The following is a 22,815-nucleotide window of genomic DNA, read 5'->3' on the forward strand; positions in this document are numbered from 1 at the left end:
TGCTGGGATTTGCTTCCATTCAGGAACAAGAGCGTTAGTGAGGTCAGCACTGATGTTGGGCAATTAGGCCTGGCTTCTGATCTAGGATCACTCTGCGTTCCAATTTATCCCAAAGGTGTTCGATGGGGTTGAGGTCAAGGCTCTGTGCAGACCAGTCAAGTTCCTTTGTACACATGCATATAAACACACTCTCATTCAAATACACACATACACGGACACACACACATGTAAATAGTGCCAGACATGCACTCAAACATATACACTTGGTCTTGCTGTTATGTTTTTAGTTGTCCTTGATGTCCATTGTTTTTTACATTGTTGTTTTCTGTTTTCCTTTGTCTTTTTCTTTTTTCTCTTTAGTTAATTTTATTGGTTGTTGGTGCATTAGGGGGTTCTTGGGGGTGGGGAATGGAATTCAGTTTATTTGTTATTTTTTCAATTAAAAAAAATATATTGGGGGGGACAGTGGTAGGGGTCTTGGATTGTTGAGGGGCAGCTATTGATGAACTGTGGGGGGATATTGGAGGGTTCGGGTTCCCATTTTGGCCTTTCGGGAGATCTGTCGACATGCCCTTGAGCAGGGCATTGAACCCGGATACTTCTGTATGTCGCTCTGAATGAGTGCCTGTTGGATGACTGGTGTGGTGTAGTTGTTGAGCGGCTTCACTGCAGGTATATTGTATGTTTAAGAAAAATAAAAACATATATATTAAGAAGTTCCTCCACACCGATCTCCACAAACCATTTATGTATGGACCTCGCTTTGTGAATGGGGGCATTGTAATGATGAAACAGGAAAGGGCCTTCCTCTAACTCTTGCCACAAAGTTGGAAGCACAGAATCGTGTAGAATGTCATGGACCATTATTCTACATCCACCAAACTTTACAGTTTGCACTATGCATTCGGGCAAGTGGCGTTCTCCTGGCATCTGCCAATCCCAGATTTGTCTGTCGGACTGCCAGAAGGTGAAGTGTGATTCATCACTCCAGAGTTTCCACTGCTCCAGAGTCCAACTTTGGCGAGCTTTACACACTCCAGCCGACGCTTGGCATTGCGCATTGTGATCTTAGGTTTGTGTGCGGTTTCTCTGCCATGGAAACCCATTTCATCAAGCTCCCGACTAACAGTTATTGTGCTGACGTTGCTTCCAGAGGCAGTTTGGAACTCGGTAGTGAGTGTTGCAACTGATGACAGATTCTATTTATACGCTATGCGCTTCAGCACTCGACGGCCCCGTTCTGTGAGCTTGTGTGATCTACCACTTTGCGGCTGAGCCGTTGCTGCTCCTAGATGTTTCCACTTCTCAATAACAGCACATTGAGTTGACTGGGGGAAACTATAGCAGAGCAGAAATTTGACGAACTGAATTGTTGGAAAGGTGGCATCCTATGATGGTGCCATGATGAAAGTCACTGAGCTCTTCAGTACGGCCATTCTACTGCCAATTTTGGTTTATGGAGGTTGCAGGGCTCTGTGTTCGATTTTATACACCTGCCAGCAACGGATGTGGCAGAAATAGCCGAATCCACTAATTTGAAGGGGTGTCCACATACTTCTGTATATATAGTGTAGCTGGCAAATAGCTTAGCATTAGCTCATCATAATCAGTATTTTACCCACATCATTACAATCTATGCAATAATCGGAATGAATGATTTGTCACCAGTACTTGGGAACGCACACAGTTATTATTTGTAAGGAAAACAATGACGGCAATGCGTGCTCCAGTCAGAAAATGTGCCAGAGAGAAAAGTTTGTGCAAGACTGTGCAAATGTCTGCATACTTGATCTGGCAAAACACTAGGGAAGTGCTTGGGCTCTCATCGAAGAGAGAAGATTGTCCGACTCAGTAAAGCCTCAAACATACAGTGAAATGGGCTAATTCTATATGAATTAATGACAAGGCAGAACACACCTCAATTCACACAGTGAATTAGACTGAGCACGCCCCCATTCTCATTGACGGGGCTGTTGTGGAGCAGGTTGAGAGCTTCAAGTTCCTTGGCGTCCACATCACCAACAAACTAACATGGTCCAAGCACACCAAGACAGTCGCGAAGAGGGCGTGACAAAACCTATTCCCCCTCAGGACACTGAAAAGATTTGGCATGGGTCCTCAGATTCTCAAATGGTTATACAGGTGCACCATCGAGAGCATCCTTACGGTTTGCATCATTGCCTGGTATGGCAACTGCTCGGCCACCGACCGTTTGGAACTACAGAGGGTAGTGCATACGGCCCAGTACATCACCGGGGTCAAGCTTCCTGCCATGCAGGACCTCTACACCAGGCAGTGTCATAGGAAGGCCCTAAAAATTGTCAAAGGTTCCAGCCACCCTAGTCATAAACTGTTCTCTCTGCTACCACACGGCAAGAGGTACAGGAGCGCCAAGTTTAGGTTCAAGAAGCTTCTTAACAGCTTCTACCTACAAGCCATAAGACTCCTGAAGGGCTAATAAAATGGCTACCCAGCCAGACTTTTTGCCCCCCCCCCATGCTGCTGCTACTCTCTGTTATTATCTATGCATAGCCACTTTAATAACCCTACCTGCATGTACATAATTACCGGTGCCCCCGCACATTGACACATTGACTCTGTACCGGTACCTCCTGTATATAGCCCCGCTATTGTTATTTATTGCTGCTCTTTAATTATTTTTAGGATTTTTGGGGATATTTTCTTAAAACTGCATTGTTGGTTAAGGGCTTGTAAGTAAGCATTTCACTGTAAGATCTACTACACCTGTTATATACGGTGCATGTGACAAATAACATTTTATTTGATTTTGACAAGCAAATAATTTGAAATTGACAAGTTGAAACATAGCCCATAGATAATTATCAGGCAGCATGTCTTGGTTTGAGGGCAGCGCTGGTTAACTGTCCTGTTGCATAACAATCACATTTTGGAAGAGTGAGTGCATTCTGACAAAAAAACTCACACTGGGGTGACCGTTGGAGATATTTGGAACTCACATGTGAAAAGGTTAAATCTGGAGAGAAATATAATGGGGATGTAATCCAATCTGCTTAATGGAGCTATACGTTTGCATGCTGAGAATTGTTGGGTATTATTAGGTAAAACTTAAATATAACATTTTCAAAATGTTCTTGAAATGTTCTGAAGACCTCAAAGAAAAGGGAAATGCATATTGAGTGAACATCAATGGAATATTATATTAAAACTAAAACAAATATGATATGAACTTTATAAAAACTGACTTAGTTGGATGTTCTGGAACATTGTTCAACATTGTGAGAATGTTCTGTGTAACCTTTGTGAATATTTCAAGAATATTCCCACTTATAATGCTTCATAAAGCCTTCATAATGCCTTCATAAACACTACCTAAATGTGTTACAAATCATCTATAACCGAATGTCATTCTGTGTAAAGGGTTCATTTAATGTGGCATTTCTTGGTTTTGTTATTCCAGACTTCCTATTTCTCCGAATCATTTCTTGTTTACACATTTTTTTCCTAAGAATGTTCATAGAAAAGCACAAAATGTGATTTTATGTGTTCATATCACATCAGAGGAAGACTTTTGAGGTCTGGGAAAAAATCTAAGAAACGTAGAATTTTTTGTGTAATTTCCCTTTAACTTCTCTAGGGCCAGTGGGACGATTTCGTCCCACCTACGTAACAGCCAGTGGAATCCCATGGCGCGTTATTCAAATACCTTAGAAATGCTATTACTTCAATTTCTCAAACATATGACTATTTTACACCATTTTAAAGACAAGACTCTCGTTAATCTAACCACACTGTCCGATTTCAAAAAGGCTTTACAATGAAAGCAAAACATTAGATTATGTCAGCAGAGTACCCAGCCAGAAATAATCAGACACCCATTTTTCAAGCTAGCATATAATGTCACATAAACCAAAACCACTGCTTAATGCAGCACTAACCTTTGATGATCTTCATCAGATGACAACCCTAGGACATTATGTTATACAATACATGCATGTTTTGTTCAATCAAGTTCATATTTATATCAAAAAACAGCTTTTTACATTGGCATGTGACGTTCAGAACTAGCATACCCCCCGCAAACTTCCGGGGAATTTACTAACAATTTACTAAATTACTTACGATAAACGTTCACAAAAAGCATAACAATTATTTTAAGAATTATAGATACAGAACTCCTCTATGCACTCGATATGTCCGATTTTAAAATATCTTTTTGTTGAAAGCACATTTTTGCAATATTCTAAGTACATAGCCCAGCCATCACGGGCTAGCTATTTAGACACCCGGCAAGTTTAGCCTTCACCAAAATCAGATTTACTATTACAAAAGTTTGATTACCTTTTGTTGTCAAAGTCAGAATGCACTCCCAGGACTGCTACTTCAATAACAAATGTTGGTTTGGTCCCAAATAATCCATCGTTATATCCGAATAGCGGCGTTTTGTTCGTGCGTTCCAGAAACTATCCGAAATGGTAAATCAGGGTTACGAGCATGGCGCAATTCGTGACAAAAAAAATCTAAATATTCCATTACCGTACTTCGAAGCATGTCAACCGCTGTTTAAAATCCATTTTTACACAATTTTTCTCGTAAAGAAGTGATAATATTCCGACCGGGAATCTCCTTTTAGGTAAACAGACAAAGGAAAAGAAAGCTTTCGGTCGACGCGGGCACGAGCCTGAGTCTCACAGTACTGTAACCAGCCACTACCCAAACGCGCTACTTTGTTTCAGCCAGAGCCTGCAAAGCCACGATTCAGCTTTTTGCCACCTTCTGAGAGACCATGTGAGCCTTAGAAAATGTCACGTTACAGGAGAGATCCTGTATTTTCGATAAAGAGGCTACAGAAGGCCAAGAAATGGTCAGACAGGGCACTTCCCATATAGAATCTTCTCAGGTTTTGGCCTGCCATATGAGTTCTGTTATACTCACAGACACCATTCAAACAGTTTTAGAAACTTTAGGGTGTTTTCTATCTAAATCTACTAATTATATGCATATTTTAGTTTCTGGGCAGGAGTAATAACCAGATTAAATCGGGTACGTTTTTTATCCGGCCGTTAAAATACTGCCCCCTATCCTAAACAGGTTAAGGGTTAATGCCACACAGTCAAGGTTAGGCTTGCACAGATCGGGAGGACCTCAGAATGTTACTGAGGTCGAATTATGCTTCTAACCCTAACGGTTCTCTCTTTGTCACCCAAAAGCATTTATAATTTAGGGCCAGGCTTCATTATGGACCTACTTTTTTTCACGTTCGCTGCGCTCAGACCGAGTGAGCTACGGTCAATTGGGGCATCTCGTTGAACTCGGCACTGCCTAAAGATTATGGTATTGCCATTGCAGGCTCTGTGTGTCTTTAAGCCCCGCATTGTGTCACTCCATCCTTGCTGTGTGTGTGCGTGTGTTTGTGTGTGAGAGTTTTTTATTTAACATCTGTTGGGAGAAATGACTGATTTACAGTTCATGAGGGTTGCCTAATCACACATATGAAGTTTTGGAAAGATGTGACCTTTTTAACCCTTCGAAACAGCCACTATGACCCAAATTTAAGGCACTTCCGGTTGACACAGGAAGCTGAAAGTGAACACATATCCTCCTCGGGGTAGGCTCTTACAGAATTTTGAGTTTTAAGTCTTTACATTAAGAACTGACTTATTTACAGAGGGTTGAATGATTGAGTATTATTTCAGAAAATCACAGAAAATCACAGAAATCACGTAGAGTTCCGAAACCCAGGATTCGTCTGAACATGCCACAACTGGATCTTTAACTTTTTGGGGAAAAATTTCTTTGACCATTACCAATTGTACGATTTCTCTTGAATTACGATAGATAAATGGCTGGTTCTTTTTTTCCTGACACTGTAGGTTCATGTACTTTGACGTGAAGTGGTCAAATTAGAGTTCTATTGTCATTTTTGACCTTTAATCCCAGAAAAATGGCCTTAACTGAAAAATCGTTGAGGCCTCGATGCCATCTTGTTTCTGGGCTAACAGCCCATTAGTCCAAACCTATGCTCACCAAGTTTCATCTTCGAAGTCTTTTCCGTTTAAGAGAAATGGCCATGTCGTGATTGGTGATGTTTTGTACAATTACAATAAGATTCCAATTCACCATCTGCTGGAATTTACCGGGACAGCAAAAAAATTACCAATATTTGAAAATTTTATGAAACGGAAACCAAATGTCCAAGAGACTTCGTTCGATGACTTCCGGGAAGATCTGGCCCCAGTGCACGGCCCGCCGCCATAGGCGAATTTTACAAACATTGGTGGACATCTAGTAAAGGACCGTGCATTTGCAATATGGAGTTTCTCATCAATCATACAGCAAATGCCGAAAAGTGCCCTTCATGTATGTAATTGCAATGCTGGACTTTTTGAAACTTTATTTAGTTGTATTGTTTTAACCTCTATGGGCTAGGTGGGACGCTAGCGTCCCCCCGGTGGTGCACTCCATCAACAGCAGGTGCATTTCAAGAGCGGCAAATTTGAATCCAAATAAATGTCAAAATTCAAATTTTTCAAACATACAACTATTTTACACCCTTTGAAAGATAAACATCTCCTTAATCTAACCACGTTTTACGATTTCAAAAAGGTTTTACGGCGAAAGCATAAATTTAGAGTATGTTAGGACAGTACATTTACAAGAGTTGTGTGTAATGTTTTGTCAAGTCAAAGACAGGGTCACCAAAACCATAAAACCAGCTAAAATGATGCACTAACCTTTTACAATCTCCATCAGATGACACTCCTAGGACATTATGTTAGACAATGCATGCATTTTTAGTTCTATCAAGTTCATATTTATATCCAAAAACAACGTTTTACTATGGCATTGATGTTGAGGAAATCGTTTCCCTCCAATAACTGGCAGTCAAGTAAACGCCACAAATTAAATAATTAAAATTAGAAAACATTGGTAAAATATTATATTGTCATTTAAAGAATTATAGATTTACATCTCTTGAACGCAATCAATTTGCCAGATTTAAAAATAACCTTACTGGGAAATCACACTTTGCAATAATCTGAGCACTGCGCCCAGAAAAATACGCGTTGCGATACAGACTAGACGTCATGTTGGGGAGATCTAAAATCGAAAATACTATGTAAATAATCCATTACCTTTGATTCTCTTCATCAGATGTCACTTCCAGGTATCACAGGTCCATAACGAATGTAGTTTTGTTCAAAAAAGCTCATCATTTATGTCCAAAAATCTCCGTCTTGTTAGCACATGATCTAAGCCAGCCGGACTTCTCGTCATGAACGAGGGGAAAAAATATATTTACGTTCGTTCAAACATGTCAAACGTTGTATAGCATAAATCATTAGGGCCTTTTTTAACCAGAACATGAATAATATTCAAGGTGGACGAATGCATACTCTTTTATAACGTATTGGAACGAGGGTACCCAACATGAACTCGCGCGCCAGGTGTCTAATGGGCCATCATCGTTCCATGGCTCTTGTTCGGTCAGATCTCCCTCCAGAAGACTCAAAACACTTTGTAAAGGCTGGTGACATCTAGTGGAAGCAATAGGAAGTGCCAAAATATTCCTCAGCCCCTGTGTTTTTCAATGGGATAGGTTTAAAGGTAATACAACACATCAGGTATCCACTTCCTGTCAGAAAATGTCTCAGGGTTTTGCCTGCCAAATGAGTTCTGTTATACTCACAGACACCATTCAAACAGTTTTAGAAACTTTAGAGTGTTTTCTATCCATATATAATAAGTATATGCATATTCTAGTTACTGGGTAGGATTAGTAACCAGATTAAATCGGGTAAAAAAAAATTATCCAGCCGTGCAAATACTGCCCCCTAGCCCTAACAGGTTAACCTGTTGGGGATAGGCGGCAGTATTTACACGGCCGGATAAAAATCGTACCCGATTTAATCTGGTTACTACTGGTTACTCAATTTTTATGCAATTTTTCTCGTAGAAAAGCGATAATATTCCGACCGGGAATCTCCTTTTCGGCAAACAGAGGAAAAAATCACAAAGACGGGGGCGGCCAGGTCACGCGCCTAAGCCCACAGTCCCTTGATCGGCCACTTGAGAAAAGCGATAATGTGTTTCAGCCTGGGGCTGGGATGACGACATTCTGTTTTTTCCCGGGGTCTGAGCGCCCATGGACGACGTAGGAAGTGTCACGTTAGAGCAGAGATCCTTTGTAAAAGATAGAGATGGCAAAGAAGTTCCAGAAATGGTCAGACAGGCCACTTCCTGTAAAGGAATCTCTCAGGTTTTGACCTGCCATTTGAGTTCTGTTATACTCACAGACACCATTCAAACAGTTTTAGAAACTTTAGGGTGTTTTCTATCCATATATAATAAGTATATGCATATTCTAGTTACTGGGTAGGATTAGTAACCAGATTAAATCGGGTACGTTTTTTATCCAGCCGTGAAAATACTGCCCCCTAGCCCCAACAGGTTAAAACGGTGTAAAATAGTCATATGTTTGAAAAATTGAAGTTTTTGCATTTTTGAGGTATTTCAATGTCACGCCACGGGATTACACTGGCTGTGTCCCACCTAGCCCAGAGAGGTTAAAAGCTGAAAGGAATTTAAACCAGCACCAATATTCTTGCAACATAAAGGGAAGGTCCTGTGCAACCTATCTTAAACATTGTATGAATGCCATCACAACTGAGCATATTTTGTGCTTTGTGCATCTACTGTGCACTGTTCCCACAACCTAATTAAATATCCTGTGAGACTTTACATAATTCACAAAGGCTGTCTGTCAACATTATTGCAACAACAAAGGAATGTTCTGTGCAACCGGATACAAACATTATCTGAAAGTCAGCAGTTTTAGTGTTTTGTGAGCCTCTCTCTTGTCATATCCCCACAATGTTTTAACAAAATCTAAATAAATGTGTTCGGAACTTTTAAAGAACATAAACTTGTTCTGGGAACGTTCTTGTAACATCAGGTGATTTCTTTTTTTTCACCCTAAATGCAACATTGTATTGTGTTATGAGAACATTTGCTGCGATCTAACAAACGTTTTGGGAACTTTCACAGAAACAATTTTGGTTTGCTGGGAAAACATTACTGGTACATTGTGTTATTACAAGAAACCCAATGAGGACTTTTGGGGAATGTTCTGTGGTGGTTGTTACAGATGTTGAGCACAACATTTTAGTGAATGTTAGAAGAACATTCCAAGGATATTTCATTTAAAACATTTAAAAATATATTTTGTTATCAAAAAACATTCTTTGAATGTTTGTGGGATGTTATCATCCTAACTTTAGATATAACCCTAACTAGAACTTAATGGGGATATTAGCAAATGTTCTGGGAAATGTTCTGGGTTTGCTGGGTACCACTCTATTGGCAATTGGCCAATATACTCTTGGAGACAGCAACAAGCTGTGCAAAGTCTCCGTTGACAGTGACCAATTGTCACAATTAATAAAGCCATGTCACTAAGTGTCTGGTGGAAAGCGGAAAACATACTAAACAAAATAGCAAAGCAAATATATTGTTTCACTTCACGCTGACAAAACATTTTGATGGACTTGCTTTGAATAATTCCCTCCTTATTAAGAATAAATGCATTACATAAAATCTAAGTCCGTAATGCAAGCAACATGCAAGCACCATGCAGCTTTTGATGGAGTAGTTGCAACCATAGCAGGGAAAGAGAGAGAAGGTGAAAAAAACGTGTGAACATTTACAGTATGCATGCTTTGAATATATAAACTAAAGTTGCTCTCACAATAAATCAACAGAGTAAGAATAAATATGTTACAACTGTAATAACAATGCAGCATATAACAGTGTCAATTAACCTTAGAGTCTTCCATAAATGTTTCCTCCTGCACAATTATGAGCTCATTGGCACAATCTTCCTGCACTTCTCATTGTTGTTTGCTTTAGAAATGCTCAATTTCCAACTGAGAATCACTCCCCATTATCAACAATCAAATTGCTACAGTTCCATACAAAGGGCTCGAGTGTGAATGCACATGGTTCAGTGTTTTAAACATCAAGCTAATGAGCCAAATTGCTTTTAGATATAAAATAAACAATAGAGCATTCTCTCACAGGGCCACGATGCAAAAGGCAACCGGATAAGTCATTGCAATGATCGAGATGTATGGTTTTAACAGGTCAGCAAACAAAGGACTGTTTGCATAGACACAGCATAGCTCCTCCTCCATAATATCCACAGTTTAAAAAATATATATATATTTCACCTTTACTTAACCAGGTAGGCCAGTTGAGAACAAGTTCTTATTTACAACTGTGACCTGGAATTCCTGCGATCTTGAGTTAAAGACGTCACTCTTCGTTCTTCCCTGTCAGGCACAATCACACCATCGCATAGGTCACCCTAGACACTCATACTGTAGCAGCTGATTCTAGCCATAACTAGTGAGCCCATTGTAAGCCAAGGGAAATAATTCAACCTCTCAGCTCGACAGATGAAGACATTTGATGTGGTCCTGATGTGTAGGACTGTGGAGGTAATCCACTGAGAGGAGCTTCTGGAGGTGGAACAGCACCATGGGCAGACAGTGGATTATATATTTCCCTTATTGCCAAAGATGTCCCAGGAAGAAATAAGTTGTCAAATGTAATAGGGATAGTGTTCACTTATTCTGAGAGAGACAGAGAGACGGAGAGAGAGAGAATAACAAATAGAAAATGGAGGCAGGATCACACCTCTTTGAGGGACTCTTTTGCGGTGAGAGCCTCCTGGAGCTTGAGAAGACGATCAACACTAAAGTGTCGTCCTCGAGAACAAATGGGATTCTTCTAAACCAAATCTTACAGATGGTTGTTCAAGAGCACATGGTTTCAGTTTAATGATCATTCTTTATATCATTCCTTTTTCCACACATGATGGTAACTCATTTGTGAGAACTGGAAAACTGGGAAAACTATGGTGACATCCTTTGTTGGGTATAACCGCAATCCTTAAACAGCTTTTGTTTTAAGGGTTGAGGGACATTGCTGGCTTTTTTTTGTCTCTAATGCATTTTCCATTGCCTTTGTGACATAACAAGCATCTGTGGCCAATTAGATTTCAAAAAGCAGAGTAGTGGTTCTCTACTATAGGCCTATGTTTAGAAAAGGAACAAAATGTGCCACACTGGTCATTTGTATGGTTAACTCAGAAAATGCCTAATATAGTCCTGAACAGTAATCAAAATAGTTGTACTTACACTATATATACAAAACTATGTGGACACCCCTTCAAATTAATGGATTCGGCAATTTCAGCCACACCCGTTGCTGACAGGTGTATAAAATCAAGTACACAGCCATGCATTCTCCATAAACATTGGCAGTGGAATGCCCTTACTGAAGAGCTAAGTGACTTTCAACAAGGCACCGTCATAGGATGACCCCTTTCCAACAAGTCAGTTCGTCAAATTTCTGCAATGTTACAGCTGCTCCGGTCAACTCTAAGTGCTATTATTGTGAAGAGGAAACATCTAGGAGCAACAACGGCTCAGACGTGAAGTGGTAGGCCACACAAGCTCACATAAATCAAATTTTATTTGTCACGTACACATGGTTAGCAGATGTTAATGCTAGTGTAGCGAAATGCTTGTGCTTCTAGTTCCGACCATGCAGTAATATCTAACAAGTAATCTATCTTAACAATTTCACAACAACTACCTTATACACACCAGTGTAAAGGAATGAATAAGAATATGTGCATAAAAATATATGAATGAGCGATGGCTGAACGGCATAGGCAAGACATAACGGGACAGCCGAGTGTGTAGCCCGTAAAAATCGTCTGTCATCGGTTGCAACACTCACTACCGAGTTCTAAACTGCCTCTGGAAGCAACGTCAGAACAAGAACTGTTTGTCTGGTGCTTCATGAAATGGGTTTCCATGGCTGAGCAACCACACACAAGCCTAAGATCACCATGCGCAATGTCAAGTGTCGGCTGGAGTGGTGTAAAGCTCGCTGCCATTGGACTCTGGAGCAGTGGAAACACGTTCACTGGAGTGATGAATCACGCTTCACCATCTGCAGGTCTGACTGACGAATCTGGGTTTGGTAGATGCCAGGAAAATGCTACCTGCCCCAATGCATAATGCCAACTGTAAAGTTTGGTGGAGGAAGCATAATGTTCTGGAGTTCTTTTTCGTGCTAGGCCCCTTAGTTCCAGTGCAGGGAAATCTTAACGCTACAGAATGCATTCTAGACCATTCCTGGCTTTCAACTTTGTGGCAAGAGTTTGGGGAAGGCCCTTTCCTGTTTCAGCATGACAATGAACCCGTGCACAAAGCCAGGTCCATACAGAAGAGTAAAGCCTGTTATAGCATCAAAGTGGGGACCAACTCCATATTAATGCCCATGATTTTGGAATGAGATGTTCGACGAGCAGGTGTCCACATACTTTTGGTCAGGTAGTGTACAGGAGGGCCTCAAACAATCACATTTGTACAGCAGGAGACCTACCATGACATATGACATAGCTGCAGTACTGCAGACCTGCAATCACATTGACATCAAAATGCTTTTTATTTTGTTGCATCACACACATAGACCAGCTCATCTCTATACTCTAAATAACATGTGGAAACCATGTGTTTTTTTGCAATACGGATCAGATTCATTTCCAAGTCTTCTCTTTAAAGAAAATAAAAAAGTGTATTGTATATTCAGTTGGGTTTGTACACCTGAATAAGTCTCTATTATTAAAGCTACATAATGTGTTTGTATTTATTATGGATTCCTATTAGCCGCTGCCCTCTTCCTAGTGTCCAGCAAAATTAAGGCAGTTATACATTTTTAAAAACATTATAATACATTCACAACAGATTTCACAACATATTAAGTGTGTGCCCTCAGGTCCCTACTCTACTACGACATATTCACAACACAAAATCCATGTGTACGTGTGTGTATAATGCGTATGTTATCGTGTGTTTGTAGGAATGTGTCTGTGCCTATGTTTGTGTTGCTTCACAGTCCTCGCTATTCCACAAGGTGTATTTTTATCTGTTTTTTTATCTAATTTTACAGCTTGCATGAGTTACTTGATGTGGAATAGATTTCCATGTAGAGATGGCTCTATGTAGTACTGTGCGCCTCCCATAGTCTGTTCTGGACATGGGGACTGTGAAGAGACCTCTGGTGGTGTGTCTTGTGGGGTATGCATGGGTGTCCGAGCTGTGTGCCAGTAGTTCGAACAGACAGCTCGCTGCATTCAACATGTCAATTCCTCTCACAAATACAAGTAGTGATGAAGTCAATCTCTCCTCCACTTTGAGCCAGGAGAGATTGACATATTATTAACCTGTTAGGGCTAGGGGGCAGTATTGACACGGCTAGATAAGAAACGTACCCGATTTAATCTGGTTACTACTCCTGCCCAGTAACTAGAATATGCATATAATTATTGACTTTGGATAGAAAATACCCTAAAGTTTCTAAAACTGTTTGAATGGTGTCTGTGAGTATAACAGAACTCAAATGGCAGGCAAAAACCTGAGAAGATTTCATGCAGGAAGTGGCCTGTCTGACAAGGTGTCGTTCTTCTTGTCTCTGTTTATTGAAGAGTGAGGATCTTAGCTATAACGTGACACTTCCTACGGCTGCCATAGGCTATCAGAAGGCGGCAAAATGCTGAATCGTGGCTTTGCAGGCTCTGGCTGAAAAAAAGTAGCGCGTTTGGGTAGTGGCTGGTTACAGTACTGTGAGACTCAGGCTCGTGCCCGCGTCGACCGAAAGCTTTCTTTTCCTTTGTCTGTTTACCTAAAAGGATATTCCCGGTCGGAATATTATCGCTTTTTTACGAGAAAAATGGCATAAAAATGGATTTTAAACAGCGGTTGACATGCTTTGAAGTACGGTAAAGGAAAATTTAGTTTTTTTTTGTCACGAATTGCGCCATGCGCGTGACCCTTATTTACCATTTCGGATAGTTTCTGGAACGCACGAACAAAACGCCGCTATTCGGATATAACGATGGATTATTTGAGACCAAACCAACATTTGTTACTGAAGTAGAAGTCCTGGGAGTGCATTCTGACGAAGACAACAAAGGTAAGAACATTTTTGTAATAGTAAATCTGATTTTGGTGAAGGCTAAACTTGCCGGGTGTCTAAATAGCTAGCCCGTGATGGCAGCGCTATGTACTTAGAATATTGCAAAATGTGCTTTCACCAAAAAGCTATTTTAAAATCGGACATATCGAGTGCATAGAGGAGTTCTGTATCTATAATTCTTAAAATAATTGTTATGCTTTTTGTGAACGTTTATCGTGAGTAATTTAGTAAATTGTTAGTAAATTCCCCGGAAGTATGGGGGTATGCTAGTTCTGAACGTCACATGCTAATGTAAAAAGCTGTTTTTTGATATAAATATGAACTTGATTGAACAAAACATGCATGTATTGTATAACATAATGTCCTAGGGTTGTCATCTGATGAAGATCATCAAAGGTTAGTGCTGCATTTAGCTGTCTTCTGGGTTTTTGTGACATTATATGCTAGCTTGAAAAATGGGTGTCTGATTATTTCTGGCTGGGTACTCTGCTGACATAATCTAATGTTTTGCTTTCGTTGTAAAGCCTTTTTGAAATCAGACAGTGTGGTTAGATTAACGAGAGTCTTGTCTTTAAATAGCTGTAAAATAGTCATATATTTGAGAAATTGAAGTAATAGGATTTTTAAGGTATTTGAAAATCGCGCCACTGGATTACACTGGCTGTTACGTAGGTGGGACGAATTCGTCCCGCCTACCCAGAGAGGTTAATGTTAGCTCTCTGTGTAAATCCAATGGCAAGCCGTGCTGCCCTGTTCTGAGCCAATTACAATTTTCCTCATTTTCCATTGTGGCACCTGACCACACGACTGAACAGTAGTGCAGGTGCGACAAACTAGGACCTGGAGGACCTGCCTTGTTGATAGTGCAGTTAAGAAGGTAGAGAAGCACTTTATTATGGACAGACTTCTCCCAATCCTAGCTACTGTTGTATCAATATGTTTTGACCATAACCGTTTACAATCCAGGGATACTCCAAGCAGTATAGTTTCCTCAACTTGTACAATTACCACATTATTCATTACAAGATTTAGTTGAGGTTTAGGGTTTAGTGAATGATTTGTCCAAAATACAATAATTTTAGTTACTCAAAGCCAGTGGCATGTCGTTAGTAAAGATACAAAAAATTAAGCGGCCTAGACAGCTGCCCTGGGGAGTTTCTGAATCTACTTGGATTTTGTTGGAGAGGTTTCCATTAAAGAACACCCTCTGTGAACCTGATAGAAAGGTAACTCCTTATCCACAATATAGCAGGGGGTGTAAAGCCATACCACATACGTTTTTCCAGCAACAGGTTGTGATCAATATTGTCAATAGCCACACTGAAGTTTAACAAAACAGCCCCCAAAATCGTTTTATCATAATTTTCTCTTAGTCAGTCATCGGTCATTTGTGTAAGTGCTGTGCTTATTGAATGTCCTTCCCTATAAGCATGCTGAAAGTCTGTAATCAATTTGTTTACTGTAAAATAGCATTGTATATGGTCAAAAACAATAAAACATTTTTTTCAAAGTGCTTGGTAACAGGCTGAATTGTCAGCTATTTGAGCCAGTAAAGGGGTGCTTTACTATCCTTAGGTAGGTGAATAACTTTTGCTTCCCTCCAGGGCTGAGGGCACACACTTTCTAGTAGGCTTAAATTGAAGATATTGCAAATAGGAATGGCAATATCATCCGCTATTATCCAGGTGGCTTGTCATTGTTAATAGACAATCATTATTACACCTATTCCTCACTTACTTTACGGAATTCAAAATTACAATGCTTGCCTTTCAGAATCTGGTGAGATATACTTGGATGTGTAGTGTCAGCGTTTGTTGCTGGCATGTCATGCATACATTTTCTAATCTTGCCAATGAAAAAAATCATTAAAGTTGTTGGCAACATCAGTGGGTTTTGTGATGAATGAGCCATCTGATTCAATGAATGATGGAGCCAATGTCACGTCTACTAACGTCGCCGGTTTATTAACCACCGGTCCTGGGAACCATCGTTGCACGCACCTGGCAATCATCATTACGCACACCTGCGCTTCATCATTAGGCACACCTGGACTCCATTACCTCACTCATTACCTCCCCTTTATATGACACTCCTTAGGTTCTTTCCCCAGGCAGTATTGTTTCTCTTGTTCATGTCTGGACGCTACTCCTACGTGGTATCGTTACTTGTTATATTAAACTTAACAACTGCTTCTCGACTCCCAGAATACTGCCTCACAAAATGGAAGCAGCAGGAAATCAGAACAACTCGATGAGCAGGGATATCTACTTCATCAACACCCCGACCAGCTGGCACAACTAGAGACGGCTATGGAAATGGTCCTTCGCAGTGTTCAATGTCTCGAACATACCCGAGAGGTGTTGCCTTCAACTAGCGGAGGTTACCGTACCACCAGTCGACCGAGCAAGCCAGCACACCAGCCCATTCAGCAACCCGCCTAGCTCAGCGATGGCTGTTTGTCCCTCCCGGATAAATATGACGGCATCCCATCTAAGTGCCGTGGCTTCCTACTACAGCGCTCCCTCTACTTTTCGCACCAGATGGGAGCTTCTACCACCGAGAGGTCCAAGGTTGCCAGGGTTAATCCTCTGCTAACTGGGCGGGTGTTGGAATGGGCCACGGCCATCTGGGAGAGAGGAGAGGAGGAGCTGGATTCGTATTAGGGGTTCATGGCTCTGTTCAGAGGTATCTTCGATAATCCACAGGAGGGCAGCGAGGGGGTGAATGCCTACTCCAACTATGGCAGGAGGACCAGACTGCTGCCGAGTACGCACTCACCTTCCGGAAGGTAGCAGCATCCAGCGCATGGAATGAGCCGGCGCTTCGTATGCTATTCAGAAAAGGACTGTGCGAGGAGGTTCAGACGGAACTGGCCTGTCGAGACGACAACCTCTCCTTGGACTCACTCATCGCGATGGCCATCTGTCTGGATAACCTTCTTCGGGAGCGTCGGCACACTCATCGCTTCTCTTCCTCCCACAGTGAACACTTTCGATCAGAGCCTGAACCCATGGAGGTAGGGGTCACACGCCTCCTTGTGGTGGAGCAATGCAGACAGAAACAGCTCGGGCTCTGTCTCTATTGTGGTCAAGGAGGGCACCAGCTCCAGTAGTGTCTGATACGTCCCAACTCGGGATCCTCGAGAGCAGAGAGACAGTAACGTGAACTTCCACCTCCTATGAGTATCCCCTCTTCATCACTTTCTGCCAAACCCTTTTTGGTGGCGATCGCACTAGTTTACTGTCTCTCGTGTACTGTTTCTACAGCATTAGTGGAATCCGGTGCCGCAGGGACCTTTATTGACCAGACCCTTGCTTCCTCTCTCAACATCACCACATACCAGGACTTTTCTCCTTTCCCGGTTTAAGCCCTCGATAATTGGCCATTGGCTTCCAGGACCATCACACACATCACCAAACCACTCACCTTCATTGTGGAGTCCATCCATCAGGAGAACATCCCTTTCTTCATCATACAGTGCTCCAGCTCACGAGATCATCCTCGGCCTCTCTTGGCTTCAACGCCACAACCCCACCATCTCATGGTCAAGGATGAAAATCACAGAATGGTCACCCGAATACCGGAGGACCTGCTTCCTCATCCCCTGTGGTTCCATGTCGGTTCAGAGTACTGTGGTTGCCCTTCAGCCCAATATCCTGGAGGTATACCTGCCTCTGTAGGAGGTATGTTCCAAGACCTGCACCACCTGTCTCCCTCCTCATCACCCCTGGGACTTTGCCATCGACCTGCTTGCAGGCTCTGCACCCAGCGCAGACGCTTCTATCCTCTGTTGGTGGCAGAAACCAGAGGCCATGGAAGAGTACATCCATGAGGCACCCCAACAAGATTTCATCCGCACGTCCACTTCTCCTGCGTCGGCAGGTTTCTACTTCGTGGCCAAGAAGGATGGAGGGTTACGCCAATGTATTGATTACAGAGGACTCAATGAAATCACCACAAAGTTCCTTTACCCTCTCCCGTTGGTGCCAGCAGCCATCAAACAGCTCCGCGGGGCCCGGTTCCTTACCAAATTGGACCTGCGGAGTGCTTACAATCTCTTCAGCATCTGGGAGTGGGATGAATGGAAGACAGCTTTGATCCATCAGTGTTCCAGGCATTCATCAACGAGGTGCTCCGGGACATGCTTGGACGCCAGGTGGTCGAGTATATCGATGACATCCTGGTCTATTCGGCTACTTTGGAGGATCACATCGCTCACGTCCGAGTAGTCCTGGAATGCCTCCTGGCTAACCAACTTTTTGTCAAGGCTGAGAAGTGCCAGTTTCATCAGGAGGCTGTCTCCTTCTCATGCTAGCAAATAAGCCCGCAAGGAGGGAAGATGGATGTCAAGAAGGTAGATGCTGTCAGTTAATGGCCAGTCCCAACCATTATTAAGGGATTACAAATATTTTTTGGGGTTTCCAACTTCTACCGCCGTTTCATCAGGAACTTCAGGTCCATCACCGCTACTCTCATCTCTCTCCTCAAGGGTGGTCTCCGTAGGTTGGTGTGGAATCCAGCAGCTGTCGAGGCCTTCCGCCTACTCAAGGGACATTTCACCTCCACCCCATTGCTCAAACACCCAGATCCCATGATATCCTTTGTGGGATATCACCCACGCCCACGTTTCAGAGGTGGGCGTGGTTGCAGTTCTGTCTCAATGACAAGGTAACCCACAGAAATTCTATCTGTGTACTCCAAGAAACTGTCTACTGCAGAGAGGAATGACGACGTCAGTGATCGAGAGCTCCTGGTGGAGAAGTTGGCATTAGAGGTGTGGAGACACTGGCTGGAGGGTGCCAAGGACCCATTCATCAGCCTAAACAACCATCACAACCTGGAGTACATACAGACAGCGAGCAGGCTGAATCCGCGTCAAGCAATGTGGGGCCATTTCTTCACAAGATTTGACTTCATCCTGACCTATCGCCCAGGTAAAAAAAAAACGCCAATGCCTTGTCCCGGCTCTACAATTTGGAAGAGGGTTATGTCCAAAATAAACCCCATAATCTCTTCCTCTCGAGTCATAGCCCCTTTGCTCTGGGACGTAGATGTGGACATCTGCCAGGCTCTGGAGAGGGAGCCTGTACGCACTAACTGTCCTCCTGAGCTCATTTACGTTCCCACGGGGATAAGGGATCTGCTGTTGACCTGGGCGCACACAGCTGTCATCGCTGGACATCCAGGTATTTCTCACACTACCCAATCTATCTCCGAGAAGTATTGGTGGCCTACCTTGGTGCAGGATGTTAGTCGCTACGTCAACTCCTGTTCCATATGTGCTCAAACCAAATCCCCCCCGGCACCCTCCAGCAGGGAAAATCCTTCCACTGCCTCAACATCCCTGGTCTCATCTATCCATTGACTTTGTCATTGATCTCCCCTCCTCTGACGGTTTCACCACCATTTTGGTGGTTGTGGATACATTTTCTAAATCCTGTCATTTCATCCCTCTCTCTGGTCTCCCTACTTCTCTCCAGGTCGCTGAGGAACAATTCCAGCAGGTATTCCAGCATTATGGCCTTCCGGAGGACATTGTCTCCGACCGTGGGCCCCAATTCACATCACGGGATATGGAGAGCTTTATGGAGAAGCTCAGGCTCACGGTCAGCCCCACTTCCGGATATAGGCCTCAGTCCAACGGGCAGGTGGCGAGGATGAACCAGGAGCTGGGGAGGTTCCTGAGGAGTCTCTGCCGGGACCAGAATTCGTGATGTCACACCTCCACTGGGCTGACTCCCTTCCAGTGTGTTCTGAGTTTTCAGCTGGCTTTGGCTCTGTGGACCCCGGGCCAGACCGAAGCTCCGCACAGAAGAGGTGTGGAGCAAGGCTCCCGTGAGACTCCAGCGCACCCACCATCTAAGGAGCAGGCAGACCGCCACCGCGGTGAGACTTCTGTATTACAATCTGGCTCTCTACCTGGAACTTCCCACTCCGCCTGCCCTGCAAGAAGCTGAGCCTCCGGTTTGTGGGGCCGTTCAAGGTTCTCCGGAGGGTCAACGAGGTGATGTATAGGTTATAGCTTCCCAGTGACTACTGCATCTCACCTTCTTTTCATGTCTCCCTTCTCAGGCTGGTGGTTCCTGGTCCCCTGGCTGATGCTGTTCCCCACGACACCCCTCCACCCCCCCGGATGTCGAGGGAGCATCCGCCTATGCCATCAGATCCCAACTGGACTCCCGACTTCATGGAGGTCGGTTCCAGTACATTGTGGACTGAAAGGGGTACGGCCCAGAGGGGGCTGTGTTGGGTTCCATTGGAGGACATTCTGGATCCCAACATCATCTGTGACTTCCATCTTCACCACAGGGGGGGGGGGGGGGGGTTGTGTACTGTCACGTCTACTCCCGCTCCTCCCCTCCAGTGTTCCCATCATTACATGCACCTGGCATTCATCATTACGCGCACCAGCGCTTCATCATTAGGCACACCTGGACTCCATTACCGCCCCTTTATCTGGCACTCCCTTGGGTTCTTTGCCAAGGCAGTATTGTTTCTGTTGTTCATGTCTAGACGCTACTCCTACGTTGTATCATTACTTGTTATATTAAACTTACCACCTGCTTCTCAACTCCCAGCATCTACGTTACAGCAGGAGTGTCACGATCGTCATATAAATAATTGGACCAAGGTGCAGCGTGAGTAGAGTTCCACATTTTAATAATAGTGAAACTTCTCAAAACAACAAATATATAACGATGTGAAATACATAGCGCACTCATACAAAACAATATACCACATCGCAGGTGGGAAAAGGAACACACTAAGTATGATCCCCAATTAGAGGCACCGATTATCAGCTGCCTCCAATTGGGAACCATACACATACACCAACATAGTATATTTCTATCTAGAAACCCCCCTAGTCGGGCTCTCTATGGTCAGGGCGTGACAAGGAGTGTGTGCCTTTTTGACTGACATTTCATTTAAGGTGCTCCAAATCTTTTTGCTATCATTCTTTATGTAATTTATCTTTGTTTCATAATGCAGAGATACCCCACATTGAACCCAAATTGTATTATATTTATTTTGGCGCACTTTTCCCGTGCGTGTGGAGTTTATGATTATAAATTATTCTGCCTATTATAAGAAAGTTTGAAAGCCCTCTTACCTTACTGTACTGTAAACACAAGCCTCCTTATAGACATTCAATGTATGAACAGGTGAAGTCCTGCCTTACTGTGTTTTATTCAAGCAATATATACCTTTATACATTTACCAGAGAGGTGTGGGGAACAGAGGTGCATAACCTTTAGAACGCCTGCAGTGTTTCCCACCTCTAGGTAGAAACCCACATTCTAGTGTCTTTTGTAACATTCAGTGAAAAATAGGAGAAAAAACTTGTAAGAGTTTAAAGCGATAATCCACACCAGAAATGAAACTCTTGTCAATTAAGTGGTAGTCTTTGTTCTATGAGTGGGTAAAATAAAAATGTTCACCATGATTTAACTTCCTAGTGGTCTATCTGTGTAATCACGATGAGGTTCTCATTACTGTATAGAGTTTATTTCATAAAGCTTTTAAAAGAATTACCTTCACTCCAGATCTCCAAATCAGCATACAGTTGGTATGGGCATAGTTGTCTAGGACACATCCATCCGTCTATATCGTTATGACAAAGTATATACAGTGCCAGTCAAAAGTTTGGACACATCTACTCATTCCAGGGTTTTTCTTTATTTTTACTATTTTCTACATTGTAGAATAATAGTGAAGACATCAAAACTATGGAATCATGTAGAAACAAAAGTGAACAAATCAAAATACATTTTAGATTCTTCAAAGTAGCCACCCTTTGCCTTGATGACAGCTTTGCACACCCTTGGCATTCTCTCAACCAGCTTCATGAGGTAGTCACCTGTAATGCATTTCAATTAACAGGTGTGACTTGTTAAAAGTTAATTTGTGGAATTTCCTTCTTAATGCGTTTCAGCAAATCAGTTGTGTTCTACAAGGTAGGGTTGGTATACAGAAGATATGCCTATTTGGTAAAAGACCAAGTCCATATTATGGCAAGAACAGTTCAAATAAGAAAAGAGAAACAACAGTCCATCATTACTTTTTAAGACATGAAGGTCAGGCAATGCAGACAATTTCAAGAACTTTGAAAGTTTCTTCAAGTGCAGTTGCAAAAACCATCAAGTGCTATGATGAAATTGGCTCTCATGAGGACCACCACAGGAAAGGAAGATCCAGAGTTACCTCTGCTGCAGAGGATAAGTTAATTCGAGTTAACTGCACCTCAGATTGCAGCCCATATAAATGCTTCACAGAGTTCAAGTAACAGACACATCTCCACATCAACTTTTCAGAGGAGACTACGTGAATCAGGCCTTTATGGTCAAATTGCTGCAAAGAAACCATTAATACAGGTTACCAATAAGAAAAAAAGACTTGCTTGGGCCAAGAAACACGAACAATGGACATTAGACTGGTGGAAATCTGTCCTTTGGTATGATGAGTCTAAATTTGAGATTTTGGTTCGAACCGCCGTGTCTTTGTGAGGCGCAGAGTAGGTGAATGGATGATCTCTGCACGTGTGGTTCCCACCGTGAAGCATAGAGGAGGAGGAGTGAGGGTTTTGGGGTGCTTTGCTGGTGACACTGTCTGTGATTTATTTAGAATCCAAGGCACACTTAACCAGCATGGCTACCACAGCATTCTGCAGTGATACACCATCCCATCTGGTAGGCGCTTAGTGGGACTATTATTTGTTTTTCAACAGGACAATGACCCAAAACACACCTCCAGGCTGTGTAAGGGCTATTTGACCAAGAAGGTGAT

This window comes from Salmo salar, chromosome 10 (genome assembly GCF_965601325.2).
Source record: "Salmo salar chromosome 10, fSalSal1, whole genome shotgun sequence".
NCBI lineage: Eukaryota > Metazoa > Chordata > Actinopteri > Salmoniformes > Salmonidae > Salmo > Salmo salar.